The sequence below is a fragment of the Ruditapes philippinarum genome, unplaced genomic scaffold, assembly GCF_026571515.1.
Source record: "Ruditapes philippinarum isolate M1 unplaced genomic scaffold, ASM2657151v2 ctg303_1_1_1_1, whole genome shotgun sequence".
Taxonomy (NCBI): Eukaryota; Metazoa; Mollusca; class Bivalvia; order Venerida; family Veneridae; genus Ruditapes; species Ruditapes philippinarum.
Window position 1 is genome coordinate 165,543 of NW_026851603.1, and position 21,434 is coordinate 186,976.

Sequence of the window (21,434 nt, forward strand, 5' to 3'; positions counted from 1 at the left end):
CATTTTGTTGTTTTTCCGGTCTTCGTAAAAATAACAATATACATGTATATAACGAAAATTTATATTTTAATCTGGTCCGATACATCTTATACATTGACCTTTTCGAAAACCTAGCTCAACACTGTTTTCCGGTACGTTACGGACTTAGCTCTGGGGAATTGCGATTGTAATGTTTATTGTTCTATTAATATTGCCTGCCTTTTTGGTATGCCGTTCGGTCAAAATATTAATATCATCAGTGTAATTTATCCATCCGTTAACAAATATTATTCCTATTTTATATTAAATTCAACCAAGCTGGATTTCTATGAATTCAACCAGATCAATCAAACAAAAAGAATTCAATGATGTAGCAATATTCCTATTATCATGGACAATAAAAACAGTTACAATTATTATTTTAGCACTCTTTTAAAATTGTCAATCTTTTGTTCCCCATCCCGTTCGGTGTTTACATGTTAAAAGTTAAATACATCTAAATCATATATGAGGTCCATAATATAACCCACTTTGATGTACATTTACATGTACCTTTGATGTACCTTCAACAAAAGAACAAATATCAAAAGGTCCAATAATAGCCCCATATGAAGCTTCTTTCTGTAAATATGTGACCATATCATCTGGAAACAAAACAACACTAGTATGATTCTTCACTTTTGGAGCTTCAGACAATAAAATACTTTTATCCTCTAAAAATATCAATAGGAGACCCGAATTTCAGTAAATCACACACCTGCATATCAAAATAACCATGAAGCATCTTACTCATGAAATTAATATAAATTTTATGGTTAACCTTCAAAGTTAACTTACCATATTGCTTAGCAATATCAATCTTCTCTAAGGAAGATGAATTCAACTCCTCTTTAAGAGTTAAACAAACTTTACAACTTCTATTATGATTATAAAAACAACCAGTATTAGAAGGAACTTTACCGACCGAGAAACTGACAAATTTTATTCTACAATAATCAGGTAAGAAAACATCAACCAAATTATTTCTTTCAACAACATTAATAGACAGTCACTGATTTGCATGTTTGCATGCACTAGAGCATTCTGGATGTGGTAATTCTTTCTTATCCAAGTCCCAGCAAGTAGCGCAAGTGTGTTTAGCAACACAAGTTTTACCTCCTTTACTAGTGACAACATGAGCAGACTTTAGAGAACATTTATTTCTTTGAAAGTTACAACAAACCAGACACTTTTATCATCAACTGTACCAGTACTAACTTTTTCTTGAGGGAGGCCATACCTGGGATAAGGCCTCAACTGCACTGACTCTGACCTATACTTAAATGTTTGACCATATCTAGACAGAACCGTAGCCTCAACATGTTGAAAGTCATCTCCCCATTTGCTATGACCCAACTCGATTTATCTCAATACGTATAAAGACTTTACTACTACAAAATCATATGAGCTGTAAAGATACATCAGTTTTTTTTTAAATAAGTTTAAGCGTCCTTATTTCTCTTGTCGACTTAACTTTGCAGAACAAATAATCTCTAACTCTCCAGCAATGAATAAGTTAAAATCAAGTTTCTCAAATGAAACGTTCTTACATAATCAAAGCGCAAATCCGCATGTGGATAACGTTATCTACATTTAACCGAGTCAGAAGATCAAGAAGTAATTCCTGATTTTTTTGTGTTTTCTACCTTGAATCTTAACCCTTTCATGACTTAAAGAGGAATCAGAGTAACTTTCGTCTTTAGAAGTAGAACTTGAATCAGAGGTAGAACTTGCATCTGTATCAGATGATTCCGAACAAAACAAACCTAAATTTGCTAATTCCTTCTTGGCAGATTTTTTTTGAACAAGGTACTTTCCGCACAGCGTCAATAGTGAGAAATATACCTTCTTTTGAAATACCTGCACCTTTAGACGACGTCTGTTTAACCGGAGGGGCACTCATTACAGTATGTTCAACCTTTTGTTCAACTCGACCGTTCTCCTAACATTTTGTAATGGTGCCACTCTCCTTCACATGAGCGAACTTTGAAAAAGTGTCTAATCTCAAACGTGTCTGACAAAACTGTAACAAGAATGGCGTCAAAACTAACTATTTAGAAGCACTAGCGTAGTAATACGAGTTGACCTTTAACCTGTCATAATATCATTTAACATATAACCTTAGAAAATAACCAATCAAAAGGCCTGTTATATTCCATAATTAAAAGATTTTATTCGTAAACAAAATGCTTCAAATTGAGAAAGATGGGGTATAAACCTGTTTTTACATCTCAGAAATGTATTGATGATTAACATGCTAATTTTATGAACCTCACTTTGCTGTTTATTATGATGTCTTATAACATATGTGTATGGGTTTCAACACCTACACCCTTTTCTTGGGGTTCCGGTAATGGAGGAAAGCTTGGTTGAGGATGATCAGTTTCCTCACAATTCACAGAAGCACCAAATTCAATAAGCTTCCTAAAGAAACCGGCAAAGGTACGAGGTACATAACCAACAGGCAACCCTGCTATGTCTTTCAATGTTAAATATCTGTCTTCATATTATATCATGCTTGCCTAGGTTCTACCAATAAAAATTAAGAAATGACTATGTTGACACAAGGTTATAGTAAAGGTTTTTAATTTTAATACATTGTGAAATCATTTATCGGGACATAATATTAAATAAACTCTTTTAAGGTCTAAACCTTGATTTTCAAGCATTTATATAACTCAAAATATATTGCAATACATTTGTAATATGTCTGTAAATTTCGCAATATATAGAAATATTATATTTTTTGCAATACCCCTTAACTAGACACTTCCTAAATTAACTTTTTTTTTAATTTTATGTTTGATACAAAATAGCAAGGAAAATGGCTACTTTTTCTAAAACAGCATTTAGCAAGTTTTAAAAACTTTCAATTATCTGGCAATGAAAGTATCCAATTAAAAAGTTTTATTTGAAGAATTTATTTTTATTTTTTCCCAAAATGTAACATCTAATTTGCTCTTGGCCACATATTGATTCGTTAAGGTGGTATCACAGATGAATTGGTTGACAATTACAAAGTAAGTATTAGTTATATATCATTACAATAAAAAAAGAAGGAATAATAAAATAGAATTGTCATGGATGAGAAATATTACTTTCAAAACAAAATTATTTTTTATTAGTAATATTACAAACTTGAGACTGCCCCCGTCATCACGGCTTGTTGATTCGCATTGCCTTCTGGAACACGTGTTTTAGATTAAACGATCAATTTCACTTAACAGAGATATTTGCAACAGTAAATTTATCCAAGTGTAGATATATGCTAAGGTTACATTTTGCAAACTACCTTTTTTCCTTTTTTGCTCTCATTCTGTGGAATACAAAATTATCAGTTTCAAACCAGGAAGGCAATACATTTACAGGTGCGCGAATTCGTATGTTAGTGGTCCAAATTAAGTAGACGATTGATTGATGTAAACACCTGCATCTTTAGTTGTTTATTGATAAATTTAAAGCAAAAGGGTTATACTTTAAGAAATTACTGTTCCAATAAAATATTTGGTCAAATTTAAAATAGTTTACAGGAAAAATTCGTTATTTATTCGGATTGCCTTAAGATCCGCATTGCCTTCACAAACTGTATATAATGTGAGATGATCAAACATAATGAACACCGAGCTTTATTTAGCATTAACAAAGTAATCACGCCATGTGAGCGATAAATCATATAAGGCACATTTGAACAAAACACACGTAATTTTAAGTTGGGAATAAAAATAGTCTATTTTGAATGACTTCCACAAAGAGGTAATACAAAAAAGAACTAAACCGTAAATAGCTTGTATAGAACATGAACAAATGTAGCTTACATACATAAAGGTTTATGACGTTAACAATTAAGAACCGTTACGATATATGGCGTGATTAGGTGGCGCGATAGCTCAGTTGGTTAGACCACTGACTGTCACTCCTGAGGTTCCGGGTTCGATCCTGTGTAACACCCTTGGGATTTTTCAGAGACAGTTTCAGTGTTTCCCACCTACCTAAAGGTTTACTGGTAAGATACCCAGGTAATCCTCGTATGTATTAGTGCTATACACTGGGCATGTAAAAGAACCAAGGGATCTATTCAATATGAGCTAGGGACTGGTTCCCGGACTCCCTTGTATCTCATAGCTGTCTCTAGAGTCCGTTTAGATAAGGACCCTACTGAAAATAAGTGCTTGCACTTTCGTAGGATGTCCTTGACCACCCGGTCTAAAGAAAATCAATCAATCAATAATTGGAAAATACATTGTTGATGTGTCCACTCAAGCCATATGACATTTAATAAAAGCTTTTTGACATTTAAAATAAACTTTTATTTTTCATTCCAAGCTGTAATTAAACAATATGAGGTAAGATAAATGATATGGTCAACCTCGTAGACCTCATTGGAGCTAGGTGGGGAGGACTTTGGGAATCCAAAGATTACTGAATCACTTTTAAAGCATGCGGATTTACCGAAAGAGTGCACCATAAAGTATTAAGCACATACTATGCTATATATTAAAATTAAATGCTCACTGTCTTAATTTTTATGTTTACTATACAGAAATTAATAAATTATCTTTTTGCACAGACTTTTATTACAGTGTGTGCTTTTGTTATACCATACACTGTGCCAGTAATCTTTCTGGCACATCGCCTACAAAAAAAAAGAAATGAAGTAATTAAAGACCAGGACTTTGAGTGCACTTTCTTACTGAATGGGGGATCTGAATATCACAGTGCCTACACGGCTCTCCCTGTCTTGACCTCAGGTACGCCTTTGTCTTGGTACAGACCACCCTATATCATGGTCTGCAAGATCCAACATGTATGGCCAGTTAGGACTGTTTGTCACCGAGGAGGACTCCTTATAGTTTTGACAATCAATATTTTTTTTACAATCCAATAGTGGAAAATGTCTGTCTTATAATCTATGTTGCATTTTAATAATCTTAATTATAATCATTTCAAGCTATCATCATCATGCAAAATAAAACTTGTTGGTGAGGAGCTGATTAAGGGCTTCTCCCACCTCATACAAGAAACGTTAAATAAAAGAAATTGTACTATCAAAAAAAAGTCACATGGACAATAATTAAACATTAAACAATACTGACTTAAAACAAAATAAATCATTAATATATGCAGGATATATTTATTAATATTACAACTTGGGTGAGACAAAAATGCAGCCTGACTAAGACTCAATCCACAGACCCTCAGAATACATGTACCATACCTCAGCACTACCAACAGACCCAGAACCCTTGGAATACCATACTGCAGATCTACAGCTTAAACATCTTCTCTCATCTATGCATTGACATAACCCCCACTAAATTGAAATTTGTCCTTTTTCATTGGAATTGACCACCATAGCTTAATATTGGACATTAACAGAAATAGGGTGAAAAAGTGCAACCTGTCAAACCTGTCATGCATTGAATACCATTCCACTGCTCTACCAACTGAGATATAAGGTTCTCTCCTTATTATTTAACAGCTAAATATACACCCCTACCATATTGATTTTTTTTCCACAATTCATTTCATGAATAACAGAGTATACTATTTATAAGTTATATATCACATTTTGCACCAAATATCACAGGGTAAGAAAAATGTGCCGTTTAATCGTAATCAAACCTGGGATCCTCAGATAATTATACATGTATGCGGGCTGTACTGACTGAGCTATCTAGCTGGCATGTCATTACATGTAATCTACATGTATTATATATATAATGCAACATATAAATTAAAGAAACATTCATTGATATTGACCCATTATTAAAAGTAAAATTAATCATATCAGAAGAATCCCTTGAAAATGATATCATTTAAACAATTTTTGACCCATAATTATCACCACTACCTTCTAATTGGCCTTATCAAACTGAGCCAGCAGTATTGTATAAAAACAAACAAAACCTTTAATTCAGATATTTCAAAATAACTGTTTATAGATTATTGTATTTGATAACATAAATATGATGTGTCTAAAGCCCCATTTACACAGTCCTGGTTGACGGCCTGGTTCGCCAGGTTAAGTTCACCGGGACCAACCGTGATTAACCGGCATAGGGCTTAAGCGATTCCGTGAAATACCGGGACAAATCGTGGTGAACCGGGACAAACCGGGAGATCACCACAGTTGTATTTAAATGTTCAATACAACATAGGCTAACAGGCACTTACCGGGAGGGAAGCTAAGAAGAACCGTGTTCTATCGGCTTGGCACCCGCCATAGCCGGGGAACCCCGTATTTGTCCCACATTCATACCGTAACAAACCTTAGTAAACTGGGTTGCATGTTAATCAATGTCGCACGGCAACGCCCCGATGATAAGACGATGTCAACACAGTAAAAACAGATAGAGCCGGGGTACATTGCGGTTATTGGCGGCAATGCCCGGTTAACATCGGTGATAGACGGTGGCGTCAGGACCCCATGCCCATTACAGGCAATTTAAGGAATAGGTATTATAAATACATTTCATAGAAATGCTAATTTTGATCATTTTGTTTAAAATTTCTTTGATTTAAGCCAGTCATCTATGGCCTCTTCCTGCTCATCTGTGTCGATGACTTCTAATCCAGTTTTCTCTCTTGCGTGGGTTCGATCCCCGGGAGATGCTTTGGTAGTTGAGCGCGGAGGAAGGTAGTCTAGTACTGATGTAACTCTCCAGGAACGATGATTAGGTAACTACCCGCCTATATGACTGAAATACTGTTGGGAAATGGCGTAAAATGAAACAAACAAACAAACAAACAATCTGTGAGAATAGGAGGGACCGGTCTCTGCTTTTTCTTCCGAGGTGAGCTTTTCTTACTCTCCGGCTGGTTCGACCATTATATATGCTATATGGGGGTGTTGTTTCCAAAGGTACCTCAACCTCTGTATGCATTGTAGGTCAAGCAGTTTATTCTGATACACTTGAACCGGGAAGCATGATACCGTGGCCATTACCGGAACAGTGTAATGCTTAAGGCTTAATGCTACATAACACAACAATATACTATGATACACTATATCTTGTCAAAATGACACAATTTTATAGATAAGTATATTAACAGAAAACATGATACATATAGCCAAATAAGAGAGAAAATGGAAGCTAGAAAAAAGGAGGTTGAACTAATGGAGAAATTGTATATGTTATGACTTACTGCTAAATCACTGCCAAAATAAGTCAATTGTACAATAATTTTCTGTTCATAGCAATTTCTTTTGGGTTTCAGTTTTTTCTTCATTTTAAGGTATTAACTAATTTTTACTAATTTGTTTGCTCTTATCTGTCTATCTTAGTCATTATGTATGAAAACATAAAAACATATATTTTATATTTATAAGATGGAACATTTATTAGTTTAAGAAGTTAAACAAATAGATTGAGGTCCAGGAATGAGGAATATGCATAGAAATATTATTTTAAGATTTCATATACCTAAAAAACTTAGTTTGTCTAGTTGTTGCGGCTTGGAATTTTATATTTATTCATTTAAACCTGGGTTATCAGTTAAGATTTCATCATAAATATCTTCAGCACTCAATAAATTAACATTTGTGGTTTCAGGGGAAAATAAAATACTATTTATGCCAAATCAAAGCCATTATGCTTGAAAATTGATCTGATTGATGTTCAACACTAATCTAAATATTTAATTGAAAATTAAGTCAAATGTACCTGTTGGTGATGAGAGTCATATTTCACTTAAATTCCATTGACAGTGTAAATATCTAAATTGGTTTGTTGATAAGAAAAAAGTTGAGTGCAAATCCTAAGTACAAGGATTCATCAGTAAAAAACATTATGCTTTCCCATGGCTAAGTGATTCAAAATATAAACTAAACCATTCATGGGACTTTAAATCAGAAAAGAAAACCCCCCAAAAAATGAATGAATAAATTTATTAATTTAGATTTATTATTTTAAATTGTAACATAATTTGGTAAATTTTAAAACATCAACAAAAAATATGTTAAGAGAGAACTGGTTAAAATGATTTTTTTATGCTAGTGTAATTATGTTTCTTCATAATACATTATTAATTGTAATGACTTTGATTGTTTTAAAAATCTGAGTTTTGTTAGTAAAATATATTTCATAACAGTCACAACTTTCTGGAAAAATATTTTGGTATATGTTAATAGAGTAAAACACATTATTTGGCATTTTTAAAAGAGAAAATGATCTGGAGAGAGTGTAAGAGTAAGATATAGCATGAATGGAAAAAAAAATCTGGTAACAAAGTGATCCCTCGAAAGCATTAATCACAACAAAATTACATAAGAATTGCAGACTCGTTTTGATTGAGTCTGTACATGAGGGATAATGAATAAGTGCAACATCCCTCACGCCCCCTAGCACCGGCGTGAGCGGTACTCAATTCTCAACACTTAATAGTGCTGGCATCAATGATCCCGAAGGACAAGAAAAATATAACAACACTGAAGAGAAGTACGGGGCAACTTTTTACAGCTGCCACACAGCACTTGACACCTGCTGTTGTGAATTATAAAAATCTGGTAACAAAGTGATCCCTCGGAAACATGGTATGGTACTTTGAGGATCATGGGTTCGAATCCCGGTCAGACTGCACATGTTTTCTTACCCTCTTACAATTGGCGAACAACGTGTTGCCTTGACTGCATATAGATAAAAGTTCAATTCAAATAGCTCTGTATTACCCTTCGAAATTTGAGGACAAACTTCGATAAAGCGGAGAAGTAATTATAATGGTTCAGAACTGTTCACTATATAGAGGAGTTGATGTGTAAGCAGCTTAATAGCTCAGTCGGTATTCCGAGTGTCCCGGGTTTGAGTTCTGGTTAGGCTGCACATTTTTCTCACTTTCTTACACAATTACAAATTGGTAGGACTTAAGAATCTTGTGATAATTCTCAATATAATTTATTATTAAGTTTTAATATTGTTGCATACAATTATACAAATTAATTAACTTGTATGAGAGATATTTGTGGAGTGACAATGAAAACACCATATGTTCCTGTATGTATAGAAAACAACTAATGAATTATAGAAATTAAATGTTTACAGAATGATGTGGATCCAGGATTTTCACCAGAGGTGTTTGTAAAATTTCAAAAGGAGTATAGTACACATTTCAGTGTGTACATATATTTGGTACCGTTGACCTAGTGGTTAAGGTGTCTGCCTTCAGTTCGTGAGGTTGAAGGTTTGAGCCCCCAGGGAGCGTAATTGAAGTATGAATGTTTATCGTGGGACTCGTTACGAAATGGCCGCTTCTTGAGCTGCTAGGTAGTTAAAACGGATGGTTACTAATTTTTATCCGTCTGGTGCCTGGCATAGTGGTAGGAATTGCGAGGTACAATTGGTATGTAAGCAAAAGGTGTCTCATAAGTCAGAAATGACTGGCCCTTTAGTAGTGGTGACACTATAATAAATAAGACCTTTCCCCATTTCCTTTTATTTGGTATTTGACTTGTTTTCAAAAAAGGCAAGTTCTTGATGTAATATTATATTTATTGTGTCACGGTTCAGGGGAGATGTGTAAGCCCCTGGATAGCACAGTCTGTAAGAGCTGTGGTACGGTATTCCGAGGGTCTTAGGTTCGGGTCCCGGTCAGGCTGCACATTCTTCACACCCTGTGACATTTTGCGCCCAACTTAACGCTATTACTGAATATAGCTCAGAGTTAAATTCACATTGTTTTGTAACCTGAGAAAGTTGAGGATGACAATATAGCAGGAAACTATATTACGCTTAAGCTAGAACTTTACTATTTATGGGAGAAAATATACAAGAGGTGGATAGCTCAGTCGGTATACCTGCGGTCCCGTCTTCGCATCCTTGGACATTTGGCGCCCAATTAGGGGCTGTGGCTGATATATAGCTCAGAATTAAATTCACATTGCTTTGTAACCTGAGAAATTTGAGGATTAATTTCAATATAGTAGGAAAGTATCTCACGCTATTTAGGGGAGAAAATGTATAACAGGCCGGATAGCTCATTCGGTAGAGCCGCGGTATGGTATTCGAGGGTCCTAGGTTCTGGTCCCGATCAGCCTGCACAATTTTTATGCTCCCCGAAAAATTTCGGGGGAGCATATAGTTGGCGCCTTGTCCGTCTGTCCATCTGTCCGTCCGTCCGTCTGTCCGTCCGTTTTCTTGTCCGGAGCATAACTTGAAAACCATTGGAGATAATTTGTTGAAACTTCATACAGTGGTAGAGGGCATTGAGCGGAAGTGCAGTGTCAAAAAACCATAACTCTATTTTGCCCGGTTTTTGAATTATCTCCCCTTATAGAAAAATCTTGTCCGGGGCATAACTCTAAAACTATAAGAGATATCAACATGAAACTTTGTAGGTGAATAGATCTCAACGGGTAGATGTGCAGAGCATAAAAACAATAACTCTTTTTGTCCTAATTTTGGAGTTATTGCCCTTTGTTAATTTAACACTTTGAACTTTGTCCGGAACATAACTCTAAAACCATAAGAGATATCAAGATGAAACATTGTAGGTAGATAGATCTCATTGAGTAGAGGTGCAGTGCAAAAGAACCATAACTCTGTTAAGCCTCATTTTTGAATTATCTTCCTTTTTAGAAAAATATTGTCCAGGACATAGCTGATAAACTATAAGAGATATCAACATGAAACTTTGTAGGTATATGTATCTCAATGAGTAGATGTGCAGTGCACAAGAATCATAACTCTGCCTTGCCAAATTCTGGAGTTATTGCCCTATGTTTATTTTTACTTTTTGGAACATAACTTGAATATCATAAGAGATAACATCAAGAAACTTTTTAGGTTGATAGATCACATTGATTAGAAGTGCAGTGCAAAGAACAGTAACTCTGCCTTGCCTAAGTTTGGAAGTATTGCACTTTGAACTTTTTCGAGGGACAAGAGGTGTACTTTCCTGTGTCCAAAACCTATTCGGGGAGTATCACCCGGCTCAAACCGGGCTCTTGTTGTTTCTGTTTTGTTGCTTTCTTAACTTTGATTTCAATATTTTCTGTCATTATTTCATGTACATCCCCTTGACTTCAACAAAAAATTAATGAAAAAAATAAAGATGTGGCATTGGTGGGCCAGTATGACAGTATGATTAAACGCCATATTTAAGACGATTGTTGGCTAATATGGGACAACAAAATAATTTTTTTATTGTCATGGTTCAGAACTGTTCACTGTTTAGTGGAGATAAAGTGTAAGCGGCCGGATAGCTCAGGTGGTAGAGCGCAGTACGATATTCCGAGGGTCCCCTGTTCGAGTTCCGGTCAACTGCACATTTTTCTCACCCTGTGACATTTGGCGTCCAACGGGGGACTGTGACTGAATATAGCTCAGAGTTGAAATTACATTTCTCTGTAACTATGTAAAATTCAAGGAGAAATTCAATATAGCAGGGGAATATGTCATGGTTCAGAACTGTTCACTATTTAGGGGTGATAATGTGTAAGCGGCCGGATAGCTAAGTCGGTTGATCCGTGGTACGGTATTTGGAGGGTCCCGGGTTCGAGTTCCGGTCAGGCTGCACATTTCCTCACCCTGTGACACATGGAAACTATTGTCTCCCCTCCTTCATTTTATCTTTTTGTGTTGTCGCGGTTGAAGGGTCTATTCACAAAATACTGAAAAAGATGAAAAAGTGTGTGACAAAATTAAAAAATGTGTCTCAATCTGTCACTCTTTCAAGATTTTGCTATTTGTAACAACCACAATCAAATAAAATAACGAAATGGCACAAATCAGACACCATAGTTTTCACTTGTGATCCTCTATTGGCAAAATGGCAGCTCACTTAAATGCATTAAAGCCGTGGAGTTCTATTGTTAATTTGAATTGTCATTTTTGTCTTAATGATTTGTTGAGTTGAGAAACATGTTTTGTAAAATTTAATATTAAAGTTAATACAATCTCATGACGCATACGTACTTAATCAGTTAAAAGAAAGTACACAGATCACATTTAACAGGATTTATCCGCCATTTTGAAAAACGTCCGAAGGATACATGCCGCTTTAAATCGTGTTATTTATGGCGTTTGTTGACTAAAAAAATAATTGATTTGTGAATATTAAAATATAGGACAAGTTATTACACCTTTATTCTTAAGAATTAATGTGTATGGTTATGAATAACAAGTTTAAGTTGTAGTACCCTTTTGGGTAAAATGTTCGGGTAATTTGACCTAGTTTTCGGAGAAATTGGCCATTTTCAACTACAGCTTAAGATTTGTTTTAGCCAATTTAGAAATAAAACAATGGACAAGAAACAAAGTTTAACACCCCTGACAAGTTTTAAAAGCATTTATGTTCATTAATTTAATACTTTTAGAACCTTGCAGGTTTTTTTCAAAATGCCCTACGAAGGATGCAAAATTTGGCGATTTAGCTCAATGTCACGCATATATTCTGAAAAAAATAAATACTGTCAGAATATTCAAATACATGCACCGAAATAATGTCACTATGCTGAAGATTTATACCAATTTTCAAAGCGCTTTTTTGTAAACAAAGTTACAGGCAAGTTTTAAAAAACAAAACATGTATAAACCGTGGTAATATTACGCCCGTGTGATTATTACGCGACACCGGACGCGAAACTGACCGACGGACAGACTGACGAGAAAATGTTTCATCCGTCAATTTTTCCCGTCCATAACTAAACGACTTATCAAAGAAATTCGAAATAGCTTGGCACAAACTTAAACTCTGGGGTTCACAAAGTCAGTATGGTGCTAAAAAACTTCAAATAAATAACCTCAAAATGTACGTCTGGTAAGAGCGGACAGAAGGGCAGAGCCCATTTCTACTTCCCCTTTTTTCTAGGAAAAGGCGGGGGGACAATAAAGATACAAACTGATGGATGTTTTGTTTAGAATTTTTGAGTCACATGTATATTAACTAAACAATTAGATTGTAGAAAGAAATGAGTATAATAATGGCAACATCCGAAGACTTTTCACTTTTATCATTTTCATGTTTCAATTACAGGTGTATTTTGTAAAAGTATAATTTTAACGCCAACACAAGCCAATGTTAACTTAAACGGGACTTTAACATTCACTTGCACATACATCGGATATGGTGAAGTTACTGGTTCAAGATGGAATATAAAGAACACATCTGCACCAACTATAAGCAGACATCAAAATGGTTCTTGTAGTGGTAGTGGACTATTTGCTGATAGCAACATTTACAGAGTTGGATGTCCGTCTGATACATCTTTTACCGTAACATTATTACGTGTACAGCTTGATGATCACAATTCGCAGTGGGAATGCTTTGACCGTGAAAGGAAGAGTGATGCTGCTACAATATTTGTCCAAGGTCAGTACAGTCTATTTAATCAAAATTAATCATGTTTATGTATTCAATTTATAAAATTTGTTTCAAACAATTATGGAGTTCCAAATAGTTCACGAAATAGTTTATAATATATATTTTCAAATTAAGGTAAGCCTATAACTTCAATATTTCTTACAAGGAAAGGAACAGTTATTTTAGTTATTTGCCATCTTAAATTCGTTGACATATATATCATATTTGCATGGGATTGTATAAAAAATGGAAACTACTCCTGGTATTCCTTAAATTGACTTATTAACTAATGTTATACCTTTCCGAACACCTAAATGCTACTTTAAAATTCAGTCGTAACGATATACTTCTTATACAAATATCTGGCGTTTAACTTGAAATAAATATATACTACTAGTATTGAGTACGTTTATTTGAATAAGGTTATCCAGAGAATGAAACAAAAATGTAACGAGGTACTAGATTAATGATCTGAAAGCATTTTGCTTTGTTAGATTGTATTAACAAAGTTTTTGTATTACTCAGTCTTTTCAACAATGAATTTTAATATTAAGTGCTGACTGATTTAGAAACAATAAATAAATAAATAGATAAATAAATAAATAAATAAATAAATAAAAGTGAATTGGTCTTAAATGAAAGGTATGCAATACAATTGACAATTTTGTTTATAGTATTCATGACAGCGATTATTTTTAAAAGGAAGTTGTTTCAAGTAATAAATGCTTGATCCAATGTGTCGTAACTATATATAACAGCAGTTATATAGTAGATTATTTTACTAGAACAAACTATCATTGTTTATCAAATAATTGTTCATTCTTAATGACTTCAAGCTCTATCAACATTTAACAAGAACTTATTATGAAATAGTTATATTATAAAATATTTGAAAACAGATCTTGCTCATGAAAAAAAACTATACTGATAACTTTAAAACCATCTCCAATTTTTATGCAGAAAGCGTCTTGGGGACTTAGCTTTACCAATAAAACGTACTAGTAAAATATTTACAAAAATACAGTCGACTCTCGTTATCTCGAAGTCTTCGGGACCGTCAAAAAAAATCGAGATAACGAAATGTCGAGATAAACGTATGAGGGTTTGAACATGTCAAAAACTAATTTTTACAGAAGACATGCGCATACCTTATAAGTCAAATAAGTACGATGTTTCATAATCTTGTGTCAATCCTTATAATAAAAATTAACAATTTGTAACATAATTTAACGGATGTTTACCAGCGGGAATACAGCATTTAGGTGCTATGTGATAAACACATAGTGAGGTTTACTCAGTTATACACCACTAAAACAATCATAGCTATCATTTTGTGAGAGTAATAGCACATTTATAAAAGCACACAATTTATGAATAGTTAGCACGTTTATTTAATTTACCGATTATTCGATAACAAGTTTACAAACTGATATCACTTGCAGTAAAGTTTATTCGAATGATAGCACACAGTATTAAACACATTTTAATCACTTTTCTTAAAGAATGATGTAATGTCCGTTTGTTTTCCGCATCTGACTGCTAGGTGTTTCCTTGAAATGTATACACAACGGAAAATTCACTCATTTTCGACATTAGTCAATCAACACGCTAATTAGATTAACAATTATTTCAAAACACCTTGACTTGTTACAAACATATCATCATCAATTATTTTGACACGCGCTTTGAGAGATAACCGTCCGCTTTGTGTTTTTCACACCTCTGCGGGAGGGCGCAGACGAACAATTATTTGTCGAGATAAACAAAGGATTATAGTGTGAAAAGAACTATTGGGACTGAAATATCACATCGAGATACTGAAAAAATCGAAATAAAAATATCGAGATAAAGAAATATATTCAATATAGATAAAGAAGGGGAAAAAACGGGACTTTCACAATTTGATCGAGATAACGAAATATCGAGAAAAGCGATGTGGAGATAACGATAGTTGACTGTATATCAAAACGTAAATGAATAATGTTTAAAATATGTAGCTTGTTTGCATGATGTGATTTTCCCATATCAATTATTATTGGATCCAATCTGATCTAATCTTATAAATTCATTCTCTCATTTTTTCAATTCAAAATGTTTATATCAAATTACTTTAATTTCTAATCTATCCCAGCTGAGATTTTTCGAGTCCAAAATCCCATACGAAAGAATTATTGAATATGAAACCTTTATTGCTTATATATAAATGTTTATTCAGTTGAAAGTTAAGACATTTAAAATAGTCGTCTTAGTAATACAAATGTCATTCAAATCGACTAGTGTAGATGTAACACATTCTAATTCATCACTTAGTAAATTAGTAAATGTGAAATAAACTAAACAGAAACGGGGCCTTTAGATGGTTCTATATCTATATAATATATTAAAATGGTTTAAGTCCGTGAAACAAGATGACCATCAGATATTAAAAGAGATAAAACATTTTTCAAGGACATCTCCTCCTTACAAAAACAGAATTTGATTAATAATATCTGTCATATGTCGCGGTTTGGATCGGAATATTCATCCCGAGGGACCCGCACATTGGGTGGAAAAAGAGGCTTGCCAAGTTTCCGCCTATGGGCATCTTTCCATGGACGGATATTCCGATCCGAACCGCAGATATATGTCAGATATTACATCATATCTTAAATAATTTACCACAATAAAACAATTTTCTATGGACATTTATGTCATTACATTCGTAACTATTTCTAAACCACAGCGTATTAAGTTACAACTTTATAACTGCGAAATTAAGTTATCCTAATCATACAGTTTCATTTATAAGTACGCAAAAATGACGTCATTTTAAGTCAGTTTATTAATAAGATGCGCTAGAATGACGACATTGTGTAGCACGAGACTTCTCCGGCACCCTTGATGCCAGATTAAATTTTTGGCATGGGTGACTGAAACACCAATTTGATGCGCAAGAAACATCGGTTTAGAAAAGATTATTATCCTTTAAATAGAAATAAGGTTTTAATGACATCTTCTCAGTCGTATGTTCAATAGTGATGAAACTATACAGGAGTTGTGCTAAGTTTCCTTTTTAATTACTAAAATTATCTCATGGGTTACAGTCGTCTGAACAATTTTAATTTGATAAACCTTGACCTGCAAAAGAAAGTGTATGCAATTTAAGAATCAATTTATTGTTATTTTTGTAAAATACTGGCATATTACAGTTGATCTAAATATTGATCCTGGTCCTAAAATTGATCCTTATTTTGATTCGAATATTAAACAGAAAATAACAGAAAAGCTACCGTTTCACAAATATTCCAAAATTAATTTGTCATCAATAAAGTTGAAAGAAATCAAAAATGTTCATATTTTAATATTACTGCTCTGAACACAAACAGTTCGCATTTCTGCCAACGGGAAATACTTTTTTTATAATACTACGGAATGTGTGTGTGTTTGGGTTTGTTTACCCTCGCCACCGGAAAGAGACCATATGGGCGAGCATATACTTCATTTATAACCTTTTTAAAAAGGGGGAGCTGATGTTTAATTACTTATTGTTATATCCGTACATGTGTTTATGTGCATACCATATCCCCCATGACAGGGTAGTCTCTACGTACAACCTCTGCCATGGGAGGAAGATGGGGCAATCCCATACTAAGATTAAGAATTCTAAAATTAAATTATTAAAAAGCACTTATTTTAAAATTGGCCAAGACGTTTATAGTAGTTACCGTCTTTTATAACAGGTCAATCTAATATTTAGTATAACTTAAGAAAAATTAAAATATTACCTATAATTGTAGAGTTCGCATACTTGCGAAGAAGGCATGTCAGGAACGTTTTCTGACCAATTCAATGTGGGCTGTCTATTATTTATGTTGGTTTCTATTTACATGTTATAAACCGTATACATTGGGATGCATATTATTAATTACATGTTTGTAATTAGCAGAGTTTGTTTTAAAATTTTGTAAATTTTGTAAGTTTTACCGAACACCCGCTTTATAAAGTTAATTTTGATTGGTTTAGAGAGGATTGCCTCCTTTGTTCTCATTGGCCGAAAATTCTCTGTTTACAAAATAAGGAGGTCAATCCGATTTTGTGATAATTTGCAAATTTTCTTAATTTTTGGATTGACCTATTTCGACAAGTTTGTCGCGCGAACGGGATAGAGATTTAGCAGGTGCCCGTTGCATCCAATGTATACGTGTTTTTACCAACTTTATTTCAAAATTAAAACAAATATGATAGTTAAAATGTGGTGGAAACGGCCTTATCTATTTATCACTGTCTCATGGTCTATAAATTATTATGCATCTAGATATCACACATAATAATTAATCTTCTATTACTTAAACAATTCATAGAAGAATAAGAAAAAATCTAAGTCCCAAATATGGCTAATAATAATAACTTGGTTACCCATAATGTGATGAGATAGTCTTTATGTAACATATTTAAGAAAATCTCATGCTTGAGTGAACCCGTGATAAACGTATTGCTCCATATGGGGGCACGGGTTCACGTTTACTAGTATTAAGGATACTAGTTTATATATACAGGAATAAAAAAGATAGATAATAAATAACACGGGGCGGGGGGCAAAGGGATATATACAATATGGAGTCTTTTTTGACATTATGGGTAAACTGTAGCCAGCACCTCCCAATTTTGATAATAACCATGAGACTGTATGGTAAAAATAGTCTAGTGCACAGCCTAATTAAGAAATTATTCAATTAAAATTTCATAGCAATAAAATTACAAAATAAATAAATAAATAAACTTCTCCATAGCACCGTTTCACGGCCACTTATTAGGGCCACTTTTAAAAATAAACATTTAAAATAGGTTTTGTACACTTTATACAATGGCTGTGCACTGACTCAAAAATTTAAAACGTAAAAATATATGGTCGAAACTTACATACAGTATCCTATACTGTAGTATATAACTTAGGCAACTACCTCTCGCGTAATGTTAATGTGTTCGCGTCTTAACCTAATACATCAAAAAGTTTTGTCTAGTTAGACTACCTTGTATTTATCTTGTAAAGTTTCATTTTACGGCATTGATTATATCTTAGTACATTCATCTTTTTGCTGGAGAAAATGTGAGCTCGCGGACCACGCACTAATAAATCACTCAAACCTTTATCAGAATCGGATAGATGGACCAACCACCACATATAATGATGTTAAACGAGACGAAAAGTACTTTAAGTTTACGAAAATAGAAAAGAATAAACCTTTTATTGTACACAATAGTTGTGACCAATCATATTGTTGTATTTCTGTTAATTTCTGTTAATTTGAGAATACTTCAATTTCATTGGTTGTTGGAAAATACCATAGAAGAAAATATGAAAAATTTCCTTCGCGAATACCTTATTTTATGAGCCCATAATTTTATTGATGGGGACATATTTATAAAAGAAACCATTTTTCTACAATGTCCAGCATTATTATTTAATGAAAAAGTGTTTGGTTTTGTCAGATCTTATTCATATTATAAGATCTGATACCCCATTTTCTTCTTTTCGTGTTGGATAGAAAATGAGGTGAATTAACCTATTGGATACGTCAATTTGTACATTCGATAAATTTTTATTCTGATATTGAAATAGCTTGAAAATTGTTTTCTACAATGTACGTTATATGTATTAAATGATAAAATATTCCAAAACATTATATCTGATCTATACAATCAGATCTGATATGTCATTTTCTTCTTTCGGTGTCGAAAAGATAGAAAATCTAAATTTGAAAAATTGATACAAAATGCTGTATATGTAGTAAATTATACATTAAAAGGCAAAATAGTCTATAGTTATAGATCTTATATCACTATAAACTGAAATAACGTCAATTTTTAAATTAAATATTAACCATTTAGTCGAAAATCTACTTTATCGTTATTTCATGCCGAACATGGGATTTGTAACGTGCTCTCTCATTGGTTGAGAGCATTTGTCTCCTATGCGGCCATTGGTCCATTTACTATCCGATTTTGACTTCAAGCTCAAGACTTTGACCTATGACCCCCTCAGGAATGTGGCATAAACAAAGATTTGTTTACATTTGGTGCTGTACACTATGTAGAGCTTTTAGACCCTATTTATATTAAAAATTTGATTTTTTAAGATATAAAAAGTAAAATACATTTAAAATAATTGCCACTAATCCTTATAGATATATTGGTAACACAATTATATTCATTTTACCTTATTAATTTGTTTGAATTCATTCGGGTTGAGAGTTTTTAAAGGTATACTTTTAGATTTGAATCAAATAATTAATTGCTGTTGGAATTTGCCATGAATACAGCTGGTAACGGGTATTTTCCCGATGTAAGGCCAGTCCACACGCTCAGGTCAACCCGTACCAAAACTGTTATTTATAAAAATATGTTATGAAAAGAAGAACAGATGGAACTATGTTTGATGAATAGATATATTTAATATTTGGTTGACAGGGGAACCTGGAGTCAACCAGAGCTCCTCCCCGGCAACGTAGGACACTAGTATCCCCCCTCCCTGATGTAACAGGGCGCCGCCGGGGTGCCCGAGACAGTCTTCTGCCGTCCTCCCCCTGATGGAATGGGCCTGAAGGACAGCATAGGCTGTCTCTGAACCCCTGTCTTACCATAAATAGTCATTTCTATTATTAATCAGGATAAGGTAAAGGTTAAAAGTCTGTTTGTTGTTTATTACCATGGGGAGAGTAGATAACTCCTGTTATTTAGTTAATTTTTACAAAATTGGCTGAAGATTTATTTAAACAACGTATATTAACTAATTTTTTGATGACTTTATTCCGAAACACCCTTAGAAGTTAATATATTAATAAAAATTTGAACATTTTAACGTGTTTAGGTTAATTTTGTCTATTGAACTGTCAATAAGGTAAAAAATATAGTATCAAAAAATCAATTAAAGTTCTCTCCCTTGGACTGTTATTAGCCAATATATAGGAATTATTGTAGATTATTATAGAATTATATATCATAGGAAAATGGCTATAAATATTTTATTTCTCAATGGATTTTGTTGGGGTTTTCTTCTTTTAGTCCATTATATGTATCTCTTAATTAAAGAATAGAGTTTATGATAGTTATCTTACTATTTCTTAATTCATGGGGAGTTATATTTGTATAAAATTATCAAATTTTGGAATAATTGGGTTTGATTTTGGAAAAGTTACCCATCATAGGAAAATTACTATATCTTTTTTAGTTTTTAATAAATTCTTATGGGGTTTTCTTATTTTATTCAATAAGATATGTCTCTTAATAAATACTGTGGTTTAGTTTTGATTAATAACTTAGATTTCAGATCATAGAAGGTTAAGATTCATGTAAAATTTTCTTTATTTTAGTACTGTGGTGTTAAATTTGTACTAATAACCTATTACAGGTAGAATGCTGTTATATTTTCATTTATTAGTCAATTTGTTTGGGAATTTTTCTGTAAGTTATGTGGATGTATCTATTAATGATTAAAGATGATTTGGGATGAGTTATCTACTCTATCATATTTTATTTTGGGTATATTTAAATTTGTTACTAAACCGGTGTCAAGGGACTAAAGTATGCAAACTGGGTCCCTATTAACCTGTTATTGTGAAGTTATATTACCATATAATTATGGTTATATATAATTTGGTAATATATCTAAGTTATTTAATTATGGTTATATATATTTTGATTGAATAATTGTGTTACCTGAGGGGGACACGGGCACATTTCAAGTTGATTTATTAAATTTTATCTGTTAATTTACACTCTAGGATAAATATCTCTAGAGCCCCATATACATGATTATGATGTTGTTTTGGGGGATTTAAAATATTTTTTGCAGTAAATCCAAGCCCCACTGATCCAATGCGACCCACCAATTCTTGCCGCTGGGCTGCAAATTGGGGACATTCGATCAGTAGGTGGTCAGAACCATATCTCACTCCACATTGTGGGCAGGTCGGGTCAATTTTCTTAATGTATTGACCCACACTACCAGGTAATAGGCTTGAGCCCAGTCTTAGCCGGCTAATGATTTTATCAATTTTGGTATTGTTTGAATATTTTATTGGTCGTTTAAGGCTGACTGTAGTATTTACATGTTTAATTTTGGGAAGATTATCATTTATTTC